The sequence below is a fragment of the Pinus tabuliformis genome, chromosome J, assembly GCF_031772625.1.
Source record: "Pinus tabuliformis cultivar Carrire ecotype Pingquan chromosome J, CPIR1, whole genome shotgun sequence".
Lineage (NCBI taxonomy): Eukaryota > Viridiplantae > Streptophyta > Pinopsida > Pinales > Pinaceae > Pinus > Pinus tabuliformis.
The window spans coordinates 1,573,341,564-1,573,358,744 of NC_142295.1; positions in this window are offsets into that span (position 1 = coordinate 1,573,341,564).

Sequence of the window (17,181 nt, forward strand, 5' to 3'; positions counted from 1 at the left end):
ATCGATTTTGGATCTCTGACATTCCACAGCACATCCAGGACTCTTTGACACATCCAGTAAAGCTATTCACGGGTAAGTGGTATTAACTTGTCTTTTGCAGCATTTCTATCACTTTTTGTATTTTCACTTGTGTGGGTGTTGTTTGCTTGATTTATTTGAACACTTGTTGTCGTTTACATGCATACTAGCTTGTACTAGCCTCATTTCATTTTTCGTTAGCATCTCATTGTTGTCACATGCATGAAACTGTTTTGCATGAACGGTCGTAGATTCAGCGACTTGCTTCACCCACATGCATGTTGTTCTGTTTTCTAAATCTTTCATTCACTGTTTTCATGCACGGTCATTTTACTTTGCTTACACTCAGTATCACCATGCATTCACAATCACATTTTATTTCAGTTTCCCATCGACGGGTCTGGGCAGCCTTGGCCCGGACTCTGCCTCACCAAGACAACATTACGCAATCTTGAGAAGGAAGGCTCTGTCTTCCTCTCAAGAAATGTGCATTTCTACCTGGGATCTATCCTCCAGGCTTGCTTTACGCAATTATGAGGGATAGTGATTACTGACTCAGAAAATTTCGCAATGTAGTCACTAAGCCTGCAACCACTGGTAGCTGAAATTGTGCATTGCGCAATTCTAGTAGCCAGCAGGCTAGCCTGGATTGTGCATTGTACAAATCCAGCAGCCAACCGGCCTCCCCAGACAACCCAAACTAACTTTTGTGTAGTTTTGGTAGCCAATGAGCAAGCCTCCGCAAAAGAAATTGCGTAATCTTTTCCAGTCAATCCCCAAGTATGTTGCATGTCTTTCCTCAGGTTTTCTTTGGTTTTTGCTGACAGATTTCTAGTTGTGCATGTCGCTTTGTCTCCAGACCTTGCAGGTGTTCATCCACCTCTTAGCAGTTCAAGATCAATGGCATCCAAGAGAGCAGGATCAAAGGACACTGACGAAAGTGCAATTGGAGCAGTAGTTGAGTGAGAGTCCACAAGTCTACCGATCTATAAAGTTGAGCGAGTGTCTGCAAGTCTACTGATCTATAAAGATAGCAAGTTGATTCTAGACAAGGACATCAAGCTGAAATGGCAAGAGGTTAACGATGCATTTGCAGGCACATTTTGGGAAGACCTCGAAGACCGCCAGGTGTATGTGAACATTCACAAGTTCGGCTTGTATCGGATTGCATGCATTTATCCTGTGTTCCCATGCGCGGACATGATACATTGGATTGTCTCACACAATGATCCTGAGATGATGACATCTTCGAAATGAGGTATTATGATAGCCAAACAAAGATCGTATGCCAAAGTTACGACCCCGGGAATTCGATGTACCAATTTACTCAAACGAGGCCCACAATTTTAGTGCTTCATCTCCTAGGGTTAGGTTTTTGGATGTTTAGGGTTTTCCATTATTTCTGAATAATAAATAGGCCTTTAAGCCTCATTTTAACATAGTTCAGGGGCATGTAGTCATCACATCTCTTCTCAGAGACAAGCTATCATCGCCCGAGCTAGTTTATTTCCATTTTTTATGTAAGCATATTTCAGTTTTTTGATATTAATGAAATGAAGTTTTATTTCTACTGCACCTCTATGTTTACGTGTATATTTGTATATTGTTGTGTTCCTGCATAAGTCTGGATCACTTTTGCATGCTTTTTTTGACATGGTATGGATGAGCTAATGTAATACTGATGTAAAAGTTCTTGAACACCTGAAAGATTAAGTCGTCACATTCCAAATTCAGCATGAATGTGCCAATGTTGAACTCTGACATGAGTTCTAACATTCTATGCAGCTTCTGAAAGGTAGGAAGCATGATATGGGCTTCTACTATCAACTGCAATATCTCCCTCATGATATCATTATTGTAAGGCAATAGTGGTGATGTTAAATTTATGATCTTGCTAAGACAAGAAGAAACTATGAACCTAACCTCTTCACAAGGATGTTCCCAAAATTTGGATGGCTTGAGAGCCCAATTGAGTTTCTATTATGGTTGGCCCACCCTGGATAGACATGTTTCTAATTCCTCTAGCTTACGAAGGTATATGACTGAATTCATTCATTGTAGCTCGGATCCAAGTTTGAAGATCTTAGCCTCTGTTCCTTGTCCTTTTGTCACTTCCCATGGGTGTTTTTGTTGCAGAATGGAATAGACAATTTTGGAGAAAGGTTTGCTACCTTGACCTTTATTTCGGTCCAAGTAGGTATTTCTATGAAAGTGACCACATAGTTTCTCTTGTTCATCATGATTTTTTTGGTTGTTTTCTAGGATCTCTTCAAGACCCATCATCCCATGTGAAACAATATTATGATAGTTCTTAGGAAAAACACACTAGATCTTTTGCCCCACAAATAAAATCCCACCAAAATATTTCACCACATATTTCTCCAATGACGTTTCAACACATTGATTTTTTTTTAACCCCTATATATATTGTTACATATTATATGTGAAAAATCAACCTATGTGAAAGATTGACCCCTTTATATTAAACCCTTATATCTCCCAAAAATAAACCCCTCATCATCAATACTTTCCCCCACCTAAAGAGATGTTCAACCTCCAAGTACAATTCGTTCTCCCTACCGGATAGGAACAACTTGTTATTAAATGGCAGAGGGTTAAAAAATAAGCAAAGTAATATTTTATGGGCATTGTCCAAGCATTACCCAACTCCAAGTAAATATTATAAAAGCTTGACGACTTGAATTTCTCCATTATTGATCCAGGTGGATATTGGTGGCCACCCATCAATTCCACTTGGACTCCCACCATTGTTTCTTTTAGTTTTTCAGTTTCCTTAATTGTAGCACAATTTACTATTTTTAGCAGTTTTTCGGGTCTTAAACTTCCGGAGCCATTTTGAGGCCCTGAACGACGTCTTTTGCAATCTACTGCCAGAAACTGTAGATAAGTCATTTTGTTGATGTAATCATCAAATAGATATTTCCAACGGGATATCATGCGTGTCAAACGGAGATAATATGACCAAGTCATGACCCTGTGACCTTGGTTGCCCAACTAACCCCAACGGGGCCCATAAACTCTTGGTTTTACATCTCCTCGGGTTAGGGTTTAGGTTTTTTAGGGTTTTCTCATATTATTCAATATTGAAAAGGCCCTTGAGCCTCATTGTAGCATAATTCAGAGGCATGTAGCTGCCACATCTCTTCTCAGAGATAAGCTACCATTGCCCGAGCTAGTTTATTTCCATTTCTATTTGTAAGCATATTTCAGTATTTTACATTAATGAAATGAAGTATTATTTATGTTGCATCTCTATATTTATGGTTATCTCTGTAATTTGTTGCGTTCCTATTTAAATCTAGATCAGTGGTATCAGAGCGGTCTTCTCTTTCTCTGTTTTTCTTTGCATGTCCCCAACGAGTTCAGGATATAAGGAGTTAGGGCTTGAACATGTAGAACCTTTACAAGACCAACGTCGCAAATCTCGACGGCCTCCCATGACTGATGAAAAGAAAGATGAGGGGGTAGGAGATCTTGTCAAAATCTTTCTTGAAGAAGCCCTCGGCGACAAAGGAACACGATGATGTACAACTTTGCCCAGTTCCTTCAGCGGCTACCCAGGGGCGACACATCTAATAGCTACTCTGCAAACACCACACCCTTTAAGGTACAAGTTAACTTTGAAATCCCCATATTCGAGGGTCAAATAGATGCAGACACCGTAGATAAATGGTTGAATATGCTAGAAGGATATTTTTATGTTCATGATTTTTCCAACTGAGAAAGGATCACTTTTTCTCTTCTCAAAGCCGCCCCCCACGTTAAGGATTGGTGGGAAACCTATTGTGAACAGAAGGATGAAAATATGAACTCACTGTTTTCAGCTGCTCCCACTTGGAATTCATTCCGGGACACCATCAAGGAGCAGTACTACCTTGTCGGGAGCTATGAGGATAGATACATAAAGTGGACCACGTTGCGGCAGGGAAGGGACCAAGATGTGCCGAAGTTTAAAAATGTCTTTCATACCCTTCACACAAAGTTGGGTATCAAGGATTCTGAGAAACATTTGGTACTCAAATACTACGGCTGCCTACACAAGTACATCCAGGATGAGATGGAGTTCCTGGACATCTCCTCGCTCGACACGGCATACCGTATGCTGTTAAGATCGAGCAGAAGTTTAAATAAAAGAAGCGAGACTTTGGATCTGTGAATCTAAAGAACAAAGGACAAAGCCTAGGCAGGGTGACCCAATATAACCTGTTGAAGCCACAAGAAAAGAATAACACCACGAAGTCAAATAAAGACATAAGAAAGTGGTGTGAGTTCGACAAGAGCCCTACTCACAGCACAAGTGAGTGTCAGGCCAAGCAGTCGTTGGTGGATGAGTTGAAGGTTTCAGAATCAGATGCCTGTTCCGACACTGAGTCAGAACCCGATAAGAGGAATGACAAAGGGAAGCAAATCATTGATGCAGAGACCAGTGCCACTGTTTCCACTGCTAAGATCAAGAAGAATGAGCCCGAAGATCAAGAGGAGGGGAAGCCTCTTTTCCACTCACAGATGTGGGTGAAAGGTTCATTGTTGCAATTCATTGTTGACAGTGGGAGCCAAAAGAAACTTATTTCAATAGAGGTCATGAAGAAGCTAGGACTACTGACCATGCCACACCTGTAGATGTACAACAATAGGTGGCTTCACCAAGGACGAGATCTCCGAGTCCGCCAGCACTTTCGCCTTCCCTACAGCATCAAGCCCTTTAGAGGCATGTAGCCGCCACATCTCTTCTTAGAGATAAGCTACCATCACCCCAGCTAGTTTATTTCCATTTCTATTTGTAAGCATATTTTAGTATTTTACATTAATGAAATGAAGTATTATTTATGTTGCATCTCTGTATTTATGGTTATCTTTGTAATTTGTTGCGTTCCTATTTAAATTCGGATCAATTATCCTTGTATGTTAACAGGAAGTCCCGCGGCCCTAGAATTTTCTCCACAACAATCATGATCCCTCAGTGAACTCATACATAGCCTTGAATACACTCCAAGTCCTCTTGCAATTGTCCTTTTCCAAATCTGAAACACGTGCTTTAAGAGGAAATATACAAGATCAGATTGCAATATGAATTATGGCCTATACAAGTTGTCTCATCCTCCATACTGTTGAAATAATAATCTCATTGTCAGTTAGTTGTTAGTCAGGTGTCATCACATTTTATTCTATTGTCTGCTAGGTGTCATAGACATTTCATTTTACTTGAGTTCTACTCCATAGGTGTTGATTTTTACTTCAGTCATTTATTATTGATGTTTACAATGTAATCTATTTAGCCATTTTGAATATTGAGAAGAGAAATCTCTGCTCCACTTTTCGGTTTCATTCTTTGTCATGGTATCAAAGCTTAGACTGCGTAAGACTCTTTGAGAGAGCAACAGTGATAGAGTGAAGTTTGCATAAGACTCCCTGAGAGAGTAGCAATGTGAGCAAGGTGAGAGAAGTGTTTGAATCTCGTTGAAGCGAAGAGATCAAAAGTCTACAAAGGATAACAAGAGAGTTTTTGCGTGAAGGGTAGACAAAAGAAAGTACCCTATAGCCTTGAAGTTAGTGCCATTAAATCGTACACAAGTCACCATATCTGCATTAGTCCAAAGCATTACTAACGCTCAATAGTTAAAAGAGAGTTCGTGTTAGTCAATATAATTACATTGTTTCCGATCTCATGCTCCATGGTAACAATGCGCAGTGAGTTATAGTAATTTACGCCAAAGGTACAAGACAAAACGCTCCGTTTTTTTTTTTTATTCAAAAATAAAACTTCACGAGTTTTAAGAAAGGTTCATGAGTCATTTAAAAATATGTTTGTTTGTTTAATATATATTTTTTTGGAAACGTATGATTTAAAAAATGGATGTTGCTTTGTTATATTTTAAAAGGGTATTAAAAACAGCCATTGTTATTAATAAAAAAAAAAAAAAAAAAAAAAAAAAAACTTGGAAAGGAAAAGCAATTTAAAAAAAAAAAAAGTTTCAAAAGGAGATTTAAAAGAAAAGGCACACATTTTTCATTCAAAGAAATGGCTTCCTCCAACACTTTTCCATAGACCTCGACTCTGCTTGGCAAAAATTATGAGTTTTGGTTTTTGAGAATGAAGATGTTTCTGCAAGCCCAAGAGTGTTGGGATACACTTCAGACTGCCTATGTAGAGCCGACTCAAGAAGCATGGGTGGCCATGTCTAATAATCAGAGGAATGCAACTATTGAACTCAGAAAGAAAGAACATAGAGCCAAATGTTGGATACAAAACTCAGTCGATGACTCTATTTTCGACAAGATAACTGGTGCATCCACAACACATGAAGCTTGGGAAATCTTGAAAGTTGCATATCAAGGTAATGATACAATGAAGAAAATGAAATTATAGACATTGAGATCATAGTTCGAAACCCTAAAGATGGATGACACATAAAATGTGGATCAGTTCATGACTAGAGTCGTGGGAATAGTCAATCAAATCAAGCTCATCGGTGAAACCATTTCAGATCAAAAAATTGTTCAGAAAGTCCTTTGAAGTCTGCCTAAGAAATATGACATGATTGTAATAGCCATTCTGGAATCCAAAGATTTTACAACTTTCTCAGTAGAACAGTTGACTGGATCTCTTCTAGAACACGAAACAAGACTTAACTTGGCAGAAGATTCCATGGAATAAGATTTCAAAGCACAACATTCTTTTGGCAGAGGCAGAGGCAAAGGATATAGAGGCGGCAACAAGTGAGGTAGGGGCTGAAGTAGAGGCAGATCATAACATCATCATGCAGCAGAGTAGTGGAGACCTCCACAAAACCAATCTCATAGAAGCAAACCATGGAACAAATCTAATGTTCAATGTTATTACTGCAAGAAATTTGGGCATTATGAACATGAATGCAGAAAGAAACAATCATATCAACATAGAGACAATGCCCATGTCTTGAACAGTGAAGGAGAATCCTCTGAAACAATGTTCCTTTCATGCCATCTTTATGAAGACCCTCACAACAAGGATCTTTGGTTGTTGGATAGTGGTTGCAGCAATCATATGATAGGGTTGGGGTAGAGTGGGTAGGGGAGGACGGGGGTTAGGTGGGGCGGAGAGCGGGGGTGGGGAGCGAGAGGGGGGTGGTGGAGAATTTTTTTTTAATTTTTATTTTTTAATAGATATATAGTTATTATATATATATATATATATATATATATATATATATATATATATATATATATATATATATATATATTAAATAAGGTTGCCCCTGTTAGGATATTCCGACACATAGGATATAGTTAAGTTCAACTTGGTCTAGTGTAGAGTTAGGTATAGAGTTAGGTAAAGTTTGTTTCTTTACCATTGTACATTTTGTAACTTACAATCCGACGGTCACGATATGTAGTGATTCGACGGTTCATTCTCTCCTCGGTATTACCGACACTTGATCCGTGGCTTGACACCCGATTGGTCCATGAGTTCTATTTAAAGCGCATGGAGGGTCATTGTTCATGTAATCCGTGCATGAGAGAAGCTTATGTAAATTTTCATTCTTTGATTAATAAATTGCCTGTAGTAGCCACGTTGGCGCAGGCCGTGGACTATTTCCCTCTTTGAGGGTTTTAACCACGTCAAAAATACTAGTGTATTGATCTGTGATCTGGTTGTGAGCGGTGTCCTTTTGGTGTTCTTTCTGAGGAACTTACCCTGTAAATTCCTACATGGTATCAGAGCTATTTGAGGGCCGCGTCCGTTGGTGATCCAAATCTGAAGCCGGTAGAACTGCATCCGACTGTCGTTTCCTAGATCTGCTGTTTCTGACTGCTTTCGGGCCGAGAGGACTGCTCTTTTGCGTTCGGAGCATCTGTTCCAGTGAGGAACCCCTTTCGTTTCACGCGAAAAGGTTTCTCGTAGCCCTAGCTGCGTCATTTTTCAGATCGGGAGGTATACAGTGTTTATTTGCAGTTTACTGTTATTTTCTCTCTGCTTATTTCGGTTTCGGTTTATTTAGCCTTTTTTTAACCGGATCTATACCTTTCATTTCTGCGTATGCTCTTTGCCCTGCGACTCTGTGCGATCTGGGCAAATCAGAAACAGAAAGGAAGGATTTTTCTCATGCGTATGCTCTTTTCCCTGCACCTTAGTGTGATCTCGGAAAATCAGAAACATTGAGAAAAATATTTAGTTTTTCGGCTAAAGCTAACTTTGAGCCGCAAGGTTCATTTTTTTCAATATATCTAGTTTTTTGGCTAAAGCTAACTTCGAGCCACAAGGTTCGTTTTTCTTTGCATATTCGTGTTGTGTTTTGTGTTTTGTAGGGAAAAAGAGCTTTCTCAAGGCAAGCACGCAAACCAAGGCCTCTCTCTCTCTCTCTCTCTCTCTCAAATTTTTTGTATAGATCAATTGGTTCAAAGCTATTTTAAGAGAGTAGAGGTCTTGGGTTCAAGTCTCCGTTTTTTTTAAAACAGCCTAATTTTTCGAGATCTATCCATTGGAACACTTACTTTCAGCATCTTCAGCTTCAGTTAAAAAAAAAAAAATGGAAAGTCCATGCCAAGTCATTCTTGACAGCACTAACTACTTCCAATGGATAGCCTACATGGAAGATTTACTTAGAAGTAAAGGTCTCTACAGAATAGCCACAGACCAAGAGAAGAAACCAAAAGATGAAGACAAGGCTGCAAAATGGGAAAATAGACAAGATCAAGCACGTGGTTTGATAGGGATGTCTATTTCTCCTGATCTTAGATTCCATATTGCAGAACTTGAGACTCCTCATGAAGCATTGGAAAAACTCACTAAAGTTTTTGGGATTAAAAATGAAATTAGAGCCCATCAACTTGAAAATGAGTTTCTTACATTGGATCCTAATAATTTTTCTTGCATTGAAGATTTCTTGTCCAATTTCAAGACCCTTAGATATCTTTTGGAAAGTGTTAAGGTTAAGAAAGAAGATAGTAACCTTATTTATTCCATCCTTACTAAGTTGGGACCAGCCTACTCTGTATTTGTTTCCACCTTCCATTCTACAAGGGAAGCTTTCATTTGTCAAGGAAAAGACTACAAGGCCCCTTCCTTTGACTCTTTTTGTGATTCTTTAATAAGAGAACAAGAAAAACTCTTACACCTTGGTCTTCTTAATCTTGGAAACTCTTCCACGAAAGCGTTAGCCGCCCAGCAGCAACCAAATTCAAAGAATCCTAAGAAGTCATATCCTCAAAAGAATGGTCCTAAACCAACTCAGCCTCAAAATGAAAGATCATTTCAGCAAAATGATAAGACCAATAAAAACAAATGGAAGAAGACTGATAGACATTGTAACTTTTGTAATCGAGATGGCCACTTAGAATCTAAATGCTTTAAGAAGATGGAAGCCTTGGAAGCCGCAATGAAGAAACATAACATCCATGTGGAGCATACTTCAACTTCAACTTCCGGAATGGCACTTTCTGCATGTCGTTGTCAATCATCTCAGTCTGGTTATGCATTAAATGTATCTTCTTCCTCTCCTTCTCATGAGTGGCTCATTGATTCTGGAGCCTCTTATCACATGGCCAAAAACCAAGCCATGTTTTCTTCTTTAAATGATTGTAACACCAAAAATATATATGTTGGTGATGATAGATCTCTTAATGTTGTAGGGACTGGAACTGTTCATCTAGACAATGGTCAGTTTAATGATGTATTATGTGTTCCAACCTTATCCTGCAACCTTCTATCTGTATATCAGATAACTCATTCAGGTGAAGGTAAAATTGTTGAATTTTCACCTCATGATGTTGTAATCAAGGATCTAAGAGATCCTAAACAGATTCTAGCTACTGGTATTGCTGATGATTCCACAAGGTTGTATAAGTTTCACAACTTTGGGTCATCAAATCTTCCCTCAGTATTTGTTGCTCATAATGATGAAGTGAGCAAACTTTGGCATGAGCGATTTGGTCACTTAAACTATCGCTCCCTTCAGCATCTATGTAAAGAAAATATGGTGACAGGTCTTCCTATGGTATCTTGCAGAGATGGTGTTTGTTCCGGATGTGTACTCGGAAAACATCATCGGGACAGTTTTGACAAACGTGCCTCTTGGCACGCCTCAGCCCCTTTACAGCTTGTGCACAGTGATTTATGTGGTCCACTTCCTGTTGCTTCATTCTCTGGTTGCAAGTATTTCTTAACTTTCATTGATGATTTCTCCAGACGCACTTGGGTATACTTCTTAAAACTCAAGAGCGAAGTATTTAACACTTTTTTGGCCTTCAAAGCCTTTGTTGAAAAACAATCTGGACATCAAATTCCTAAGAACTGATAATGGTGAAGAATATGTTAAAAACACATTCATCAACTTTTGCACCGAAAATGGGATTCAAATGCAACATACTGTTCCATACACTCCACAACAAAATGGTGTAGCTGAAAGGAAAAATCGCACCTTAAAGGAAATGGCTAATTGTATGCTGCAATCTAAAGGACTCAGTCTTAGTTTTTGGGCCGAAGCAATTAATTGTGCAAATTATATAATCAATCGCACTCCTACTAAGGTTCTAGCGAATATCACTCCAGAAGAAGCTTGGAGTTCCATTAAACCAGATGTAAGTCACTTTCGTGTTTTTGGAAGTGAAGCATGGGCCCATATTCCAGATGAAAAGCATAAAGCTTTAGAACCTAAGAGTGAGAAATGTACTTTTGTTGGATATTCTAAAGATGTAAAAGGTTATAGACTTATTCCATTTAAGTCCAAAAATGTTATCATTAGAAGAGATGTAAAATTTGATGAAAATAAATCGGCCTGCGAGCCTAGTCCGGCGGATGTGCCACCTCTTCCTATCTCTTCTACTTTTGAAAACATTTCTTCTTCAGATGATGAAAGTGAGGATGATAATCCTCCCCCACCTTCTCAGGATCCTCAACTTCCAAGATGGGTCCGTGCTACTCGGGATGCAGCAGGTGATCTTGCCGGTGATCCTACAGATCAGGACGTACACGTTCTCAGTTTGAAAGAGCCTCTTCTTTACTGGCTCAAGCTCCAGTAAATCATGATCCTGACACTTTTGCAGAAGCTTCAGGCCATCCACATTGGGAAGCAGCTATGAATGAAGAATATCATTCATTTTGGCAAATGATACATGGGATCTTGTTCCTCTACCAAAGGGACGCAAACTTGTTAGATGTAAATGGGTTTACAGAACCAAGTATGGACCAGATGGGAAAGTTGATAAACATAAAGCTCGTCTTGTTGCTAAGGGCTTTTCACAGGTTGAAGGCATTGACTACACTGAAACCTTCTCCCCTGTTGCCAAAATGAACTCTATCCGCCTTGTTCTTTCCCTTGCTGCCTCTTTAAAATGGGAAGTCCATCAGATGGATGTTAAATCTGCCTTCTTGCATGGGGACTTGCAGGAATAAATCTATATGGAACAACCCATTGGCTTCATCCAAACAGACTCCAGCCTTTTATGTCGACTTAAGAAATCTCTTTATGGTCTCAAGCAAGCTCCTCAGGCTTAGTATGCCAAAATGGATAGCTTTCTTTTAGAATCTGGATTTTCTAGGTGTCATTCTGACAATACTGTCTACACCAAGAAAGTGGGAAACTCTCTTATCATCCTTGTTCTTTATGTTGATGATCTTATTCTTACTGGTAGTGATCCCAACCTTATCAACCATGTGAAGTCCAGCCTTAAAAAGAAATTTGAAATGACAGACTTAGGACACTTACACTATTTTCTCGGTCTTCAAGTCTTGCAATCCAAGGAGGGTATTTCCCTTTCCCAGTCCAAGTATGCTTGTGATATTCTTCGTCATTTTCACATGGAAGACTGTAAGCCAGCCCCTTCTCCCTTTCAGTCTGGAGTCAAACTTTCAGTCTCTTGTACTTCTCCTGAAGTTGATGCTACCTTATATCGTCAACTTGTAGGAAAACTCTTGTATTTAACCCATACTCGTCCTGACCTTTCCTTTGTTGTTGGTCTTGTTGCTCGTTTTATGCAAAACCCCCGTGAAAGTCATTGGAAAGCAGCTAAAAGAATACTTCGTTATGTTCGAGGTACAGTACAGTTTGGGATTCATTACATTGCCAAAGCAGCTCCTCTATTAGTTGGTTTCACTGATTCTGATTGGGCTGGTGACCCTGATGATCGAAAGTCTACTGCCGGTTATGTCTTCACTCTTGGTTCAGGACCTATTACATGGGCTTGTAAGAAACAGGCTGCCATTTCTCTTTCGTCAGCAGAAGCAGAGTATCGTGGTGCCGTGGAAGCTAGTAAGGAAGCCTTGTGGCTTCGTCAGATCCTATCAGAGTTTGTCTTTGAGCAGCAGCATCCAACCACACTTTGGTGTGATAATCAAAGTGCCATTTAGCTATGCAAAGATCCAGTCCAGCATCAGCGTAGCAAACACATTGAACTACACATGCACTTCATCAGAAAGCTCATTCATGACCATGTTCTTGAAGTGCAATATTGTTCAACAGATGATCAGGTTGCAGACATCTTCACAAAGGCTCTCACAGAGGTGAAGTTCACTAAACTTCGATATATGCTTGGAGTTCAGGAAGTTGTCACTAAGGGGGGATAGGCTCTAGTGCCTCCTTCCTTCTCCTATTGTGTCATATTTGTAAATCCTTCAATCCTATCCCAAGTTGTTCTTAAGGGGGGATGTTAGGATATTCCGACACATAGGATATAGTTAAGTTCAACTTGGTCTAGTGTAGAGTTAGGTATAGAGTTAGGTAAAGTGTGTTTCTTTACCGTTGTACATTTTGTAACTTACAATCCGACGGTCACGATATGTAGTGATCTGACGGTTCATTCTCTCCTCGGTATTACCGACACTTGATCCGTGGCTTGACACCCGATTGGTCCATGAGTTCTATTTAAAGCGCATGGAGGGTCATTGTTCGGGTAATCCGTGCATGAGAGAAGCTTATGTAAATTTTCATTCTTTGATTAATAAATTGCCTGTAGTAGCCACGTTGGCGCAGGCCATGGACTGTTTCCCTCTTTGAGGGTTTTAACCACGTCAAAAATACTGGTGTATTGATCTGTGATCTGGTTGTGAGCGGTGTCCTTTTGGTGTTCTTTCTGAGGAACTTACCCTGTAAATTCCTACAGCCCCCTCTCCCCTACCCTATTTGGCATTTACATAAACAAGCTTGAAGGTTATTTAGAGGAAGTAGGATGTGCTGGCACGTTCTTAGCTGGGATAATCATCATCCTTCTTCTCTATGCTGACGATATTTTTCTTCTCGCAAGGTGCCCATCTGATCTTGATAAGCAACTTAGGCTTCTTAAGGATTTCTGCTCTACCATGGGTATGACTGTTAACACTAACAAAACAAAAATTATGATTATCAAATCCAAGAAGGACACTTACACTAATTTTATGTATGACAATAATAACTTGGAGGAAGTGTATTCTTACAATTACCTAGGAATTGACATTCATCACAAGCTCAACTGGAACTATAGCATTGAGAAAAGGATTAATGGGGGGTGGAAAGCTTATTTTGGTCTTGAAAATAATTGTAAAACGGCAAACCTCGTAATGTGGGATAAAAATAAGTTCCTCTTTGAAACTTTAGTCACTCTTGTTGTCTTATATGGATGTGAGGTCTGGGGTTGCAGCATCTCTAGAGAATCTTGGAGAAAGATTGAGCAATCCAGAAGCGTTTTATAACGTATAACTTGAAAATTAAAAGCAATACACCCTATCCTATTCTCCTTATAGAAGTAGGTCTTTCCTCTATCGAGAGCCTAGCTATGACTAGGCTTCTATTGTACAAACAGAAACTCAATAACATAGGAGATCATATACTTCCTAAGCTAGCTTTAAATTCCAGCCAAAACCACCTAAGGCTCAAGCGGGGGTGGTATGAAAACACGAGGGCCTGGTTAAACCATTGTGAGATCAACGAGAATGATGCATTGTAAGACATTAATAACATTAAAAATATTGTTACTTCTAAGTTCAAAGAAAAAATGTGGTGTGAGAAAGATTTAGTAGCTAAAAGAAAATTTAGTTATTATAAGAAGGTCATCAACCCCACCCTAGAAGATCAAAAGTATCTCTCTGTTTTAACTAGCTCAAAGAAAAAAATTAATATGGCGAAGATTAGAACGAACTCTTATGATCTCCATAGTGAAACAGGTCGTTGGGCAATTCCTAAAACACCATGGATGGAAAGGATCTTCCATCTCTGTGAGAATAGGAACATCGAGGATGAAAACCACTTCCTCTTAGAGTGCCCCGCATACAACCACATTAGATCTCAGTTTCATAATCTTTGTCGCAATACTGACCTTCCTAGCCTTTTACGATGTCAAAATTATAGTGAGCTCGGGAGGCTTCTCTCCAAGCTTTTTGAGCATAGGAATAAAATCTTAAATCAAACTAAATAATTTGTTTCTTTAGGTCCGATAGACCAAAGTTTGGTCTCAGTGGACGTTAACCACCACCACCATCATCATCATCATCAACAAAATATATAATTTAAAATAAAATACTATTTAAATAATAATCAGAAATGGTTAAAATACGTAAAAATAATAATCATTAATGTATAGTTTGTATAATTGTAAATAAAATACTATTTAAATAATAATCAAGAATGGTTCAAATAGGTAGCGTTTATGGACGAGAAAGCGACCAATGAAAAGGTTACATTTTATAATTTAAAATGTTATTTTAAAATAAGTTTTATTAATTTTATAATAAATTTTATAGTTATAAATTAGTTTGTGTTTGTTTATAAAGTTGTCAGTGATTTTTGAAGTTTAATTTATAGTTTGAGGTACTGTAATTTAGGGGTATTTAATTTGTTAAAGTCATTTGGGGATCGTATTTGGTTTGGGCTACATTGGTTCTAAAGTGATTGGAATTTTTTAACATGTTTCTTCCTCTAGCACAAGGCATAACAATCTCGTAAGATTTAATTCTAGTTTGTCTTGCTAACTAGGTCCATCTCAATTGTACTAATAAAACTTAACAAAAATAATTCATTTATATAAATAATATTTATATTAAAAAATATTATATAAATAATTATTAAGAATAAAGAAATAAAAACGTCACATTTAAAAAAATAAATATCAATATAAAATATTTTTTAATTATAAAAATGACATTGGTTAATTTGTAATTATTTTATTTATAAACAAATAAAAATATAAAAATATTATGCCGATAATTGATATAAAAAAATTAAAATTATATTTTATAATAAAATATTAACATAAAGAAAATCTTATATTTTTTAATATAAAATGTTATAAATATATTTTTTAAATTATAAAATATTATAAAAATAATCTTTATTAATTTATAATTATTACAATTATAAATGAAATATCATATAATGAAATATCATATAATAGTAAGCATTTAATTAGTTAACCAAATAATTAATTATGTGATTAATGTGAAAAATAATAGATCAAAATTTTGAAATAATTATTAAAAATATAAATAAATATTGTATAAATAATAAGTATCTGCTTATAATAATGTAATCTAACTAAAATTATTATTAAAATATAAATAATATTGTATAAATAATAAGTATATGTTTATAATAGTGTAGTTTAATTTATAGACGAAATAGATTTTTTCACGGGATTCAACAAAATATTTTCAAGAAAGAATGTGATTTTTTGTTATTTAAAATGCATCTTAAAAACCTGGGGCAATCAAATTCTATAAATTAAACAACTTAAACTCAAGTTTTTGAAAATCGTTGTTGGATTCACGTTTTTGAAAATCACTGTTAAATTTTAGTTAAAATTAATCAAAAAAATATATCAGGAAAAAAGCCATTTCATCTTTAAATTAAACTAAACCACTTATAATTATTAAAATATTTCATAATTAATAAAAAACTTAAATAATACACGATACGATTTTTTTGCTAGAGTCTCGCACTTCCACCACGAAAATTTAGGGAAGCCATCGAGATTGAAAGAAGGCCAAGAAATCTCAATAGAGATGACAGTTGGAAGATCAGTAGTCGCTGGGTACCGGCCATCGCCTCCTAGTCATTTCCTCCACTTGCCCCCTCCTTCTTTTAATAGCTCATCCCTGGGACTTCCCCTTGTTATTCTCTTGAGCCATAGTTCCTTGATCCTCTTAGGATATCTCCCTTGATTTCTTTTATCCTTTCCTTCCCTTTTTAGGGTTAAATTAGATAGCAGAAGACTTGTTATTAGCATATTTAGACGGCCTTTCCATAAATTCTATGATGGGTAGCTACCCATTAGTTAATAAAATACTTAACTTAAAATATTAATTTATAATTTATAATATTACTTAAATAATTTATTGATTAACCATAATTTATGGTTATGTAAATTTAGAAGATAAAAAGTAGGTTTTAATTAAAAAGACTAATATAGTTGTTATTAATAATATTCATATACATGAATTCCTTATTAGATTAATAATTAAATTAATATAATATATAATTAAGTAAATTATTTAATTTGAATAAGTTAAATATAGCCACCCATCCCTTAATAAAATACTTAACTTAAAATATTAATATATTAATTTTTAATTTAAAATATTACTTGAGTAATTTATTGATTAACCATAATTACATTATTATGGTTATGTAAATAATAAAATATTTTTAAAAGATAAAAGAGTTTTTTTATTGAAAAAGACTAATATAGATATTATTAATAATTTTCATATATTTATATGTATGAATTTCTTATGAATTGCATGTTAGACCAAACAAGGCGCAGGGAAATAAAACCTAAACAAACATACACAACACGTTAAAAAACACAAAAACATAACACACAGATTTAACGTGGTTCACCCAACCAATCTGGGCTACGTCCACCAGAATAGAGGCATCAGCAATCTTATTATTCAAAGGAGATTACAACAATTCTATTTCTTCACACATACTCTCAGCTCGCCCTATTTTCTCTACACACCCCTATCCTCAACGGATTTACATTTCCTTTATAGCTGGAGTATAAAACTAAATCATAAATTCCCTCACAACAAATATAGGATGCACTAACTCCTCCTCAAAAAACACTGGAGCTAATATAGCAACTAATCCTATTGTTGTCACATACATGAGATTTTTCCTAAATTAATTAAAACAGAAAATCTCAACAATCTCCACCTTGACAACAATTAACCTGATGCCCTGTTCATTTATTATT